Source organism: Pseudophryne corroboree, chromosome 1, assembly GCF_028390025.1.
Source record: "Pseudophryne corroboree isolate aPseCor3 chromosome 1, aPseCor3.hap2, whole genome shotgun sequence".
Lineage (NCBI taxonomy): Eukaryota > Metazoa > Chordata > Amphibia > Anura > Myobatrachidae > Pseudophryne > Pseudophryne corroboree.
This window is the reverse complement of record NC_086444.1, coordinates 378,727,329-378,730,631: the sequence shown is the minus strand read 5'-3', so window position 1 is coordinate 378,730,631 and position 3,303 is coordinate 378,727,329.

Genomic DNA, 3,303 nt, shown 5'->3' with positions numbered 1-3,303 from the left:
ATTTGGTGGAAGGTAGGTTCCTGGAGGGTTGATAGCAGGAGGAAGTAGAAAGATCTTGGGTAGGAGAGGCTACATTTGCTCCTCTAATCATGTACAGGGGACTAGCCATCACTGATGCAGAGTAGGAGCAGAGTCTTTGGGAAGCCTAGAAAGTTTGTTGTCACTAGAGCAGGACTGAAGCAGCTCAAAGGGGGATGTGTGGGTCCATTGAAAGCCTGCAGTGCTGTTGGTCACTATAGCAGGGGATGGAGCAGCACAATGAGTCAATGGAAAGTTTGTAACCCTAATTGTAGCAGGGATCGAGCAGCTAGATGTGTGTCATTTCAGTGGAGCTTGTTGCAGGTATTCCTGGAGGCACATGGGAGGTGCAACCTGTGCCACTGCACAATGCACCACAGACAGCTTACTCATTAAGCTATTTGCTCCTGCCAAGGAAGCTTATGAATTCTAACTTTATAAATCTACTTGGAATTGTCAGAGACACAACAACTTTTGTAGATAAATAAGAAAGATGCCTGATGCTAGCAGATTCTCATGGACCTGGCACACCGAGAGGGGCTGATTGGTGCGACTGCAGCAATGAAGTATGAGGACACATTTGTACTGGATGTCCTGGGCTTTGATGTAAAGGTTGGACATAGCCCCATACTGTGGACTGACATTTGATAAATCGCAGCTCTGAATCCTGCAGCAAAATCACAAAAAAGCTGGTTAACGAACCTGAGCTCACAGTGCCTGGAGGCGGGGTTATAGAGGAGGCCCCAATGCATCCTGGGACAGCTATAGCTTTAACCTGTTGGTGCCTGGACCAAGATCCATCTCTACACCCAATGTTTTCCCTGTGGAACCCAGTGTACCTTGCAGAAAGAGATTTAATAATGGTAAGTCTACCATAAATCTCCTTTTCTGCATCGGGGTACACTGTGTTCCCCAGGGAATATATTGGGGATGTCTTAAAGCAGTTCCTCAAGGGAGGGGATGCGCCTTAGCGGGTATGAGAACCCGGCATCCAAAGGATGCAATTTTTCTCTGAAACCACACCGACAAGGCAGATATGTGAACCCTGAGGGAGGCCTGACAAAGGCCTAAGTCCAGGCTTTGTTGCAGGAAAGCCAGGATTCTGTACGTCTTGAATCTGTGAACATCATAGTTCTTATCAGCACACCAGGTGAAATAAAAATTCCAGACTCAGTAATAGATCCGGGCAGATGCCGGTTTGCGGGCCTTCAACATAATTTGGATGACCGCCTCAGAAAATCCTTTTGCCCTTAGGAGTGAAGCTTCAAGACCCACGCCGTCAAAGCCAGCCTGGCCAGGTCTGGGTAGAGACAAGGGCCCTGTACGAGGAGGTCTGGTCGCTGAGGAAGTAGAAGAGGACGCTCTATCGATAGACCCTGCCGGTCTGAGAACCAATGCCATCTGAGCCACGCTGGAGCGACTAGAAGTATTAATCCTCCTTCTTGCTTGAACTTCCGCAGGACCCTGGGCAGGAGTGACACTGGAGGGAACACGTAAGGCAGCCGAAAGTTCCATGGAATGGCTAGTGCGTCCACGAACGCTGCTTGAGGATCCCTTGATCCGAAGACTGGAACTTTGTGATTGTGTCTAGACGTCATCAGGTCTACATCTGGTAGGCCCCACTTGTCCACTAAGAGTTGAAAGACTTCCGGATGAAGACTCCACTCTCCGGCATGCACGTCCAGGCGACTGAGGAAGTCCGCTTCCCAGTTGACGACACCCGGAATGAACACTGCCGATATTGCTGGCAGATGGCGTTCTGCCCATTGAAGGATTTTTGACACTTCCAACATTGCCATGTGGCTTTGAGTGCCTCCTTGATGGTTGATGTATGCTACCGTGGTCGCGTTGTCTGACCGTACTTGAACAGGCCTGTTCTGTACTAGAGGCAGGGCAAGAGACAATGCATTGAACACTGCCCGCAACTCCAGAATGTTTATCGGGAGGAGTGATTACCGACCCTGAAAAGAGTGTTGCTCCAACACCGCGCCCCATCCCCTCAGGCTGGTGTCCGTTGTCAGCAGGACCCAGTTGAGGATCCAGAAGGGACGGCCCATGCTTAATTACTGGTCCTGAAGCCACCAGGTCAGCGACAGACAAGCTTCCGGAGTCAAAGTGATCATATGAGACCTGATCCGATGAGGTAGGCCTTCCCAATTGGAAAGGATTAACCTCTGCAGAAGGCGGGAATGAAATTGAGTGTACTCCACCATGTCGAATGCCGACACCATCAGACCCAGTACTTGCATTGCCGAGTGTATCGATACTCTGGGCCAACAAAGGAAGCATTGTATCCTGTCCTGAAGCTTCAGAATCTTCTCTGGAGACAGAAACAGCAATTGACTGTGTGTGTCCAGCAGTGCCCCTAGGTGCACCATGCTCTGAGCTGGGACCAGCAAGGACTTCTTCCAATTGATGAGCCACCCATGGGCTTGTAGGAAGCTTACTGTCAGTTGTAGATGGCTTAGAAGGACATCGTGGGAGTTTGCGAGGATCAGCAAGTCGTCCATATACGGCAGGATCCTGATTCCCTGGCAACGGAAATGAGCCGTCATCACGGCCATAACCTTGGTGAAGATCCGAGTGGGCCTTAGCCAGTCCAAATGGCAGAGCCTGAACTGATAGTGGATGTTGCCAATAGCAAACCGCAGATATTGCTGATGCGACATGGCAATAGGTATATGCAGGTATGCATCCTGTATATCCAGGGATACCATATAGTCTCCGGGTTCCATGGCTAGTACAATTGAGCGCAGAGTTTCCATATGGAACTTGGATACTCTCACAAACTTGTTCAATGATTTGAGGTTGAGTATGGGCCGGAAAGACCCACTGGGTTTTGGAACAAGAAACAGGGTCGAATAGTATCCTTTGCCTCTCTGGGACAGAGGTACCGGCACCACCACTCCTGCATCCAGAAGGGAACTCACCACCAATTGTAGAGCATGCGCTTTTAACGGATCCGAAGGGATAACCGTGATGCAAAACTGGCGAGGGGGACGTCTCTTGAAGGTGACTGCGTACCAGTGAGAGACGACTTCCCGCACCCATGCGTCTGAAGTGGTCTTTAACAACCAGACCTGGGTGAACTGTACAAGTCGGCCTCCCACCCTGGGATACCTCCCACCCTGTCATGCAGCAGGCTTGTCTTGTTTAGAAGCAGGCTGATGGGCTGCCCAGGACTGTTTTGTTTTGGGCTTTGTGGTTTTGGTAGCACGAGACTGTCTCGGGTATGCCTGACCTTTTGTTTTCCCATGAGGCCAAAAGGAATGAAAAGTGTTACCT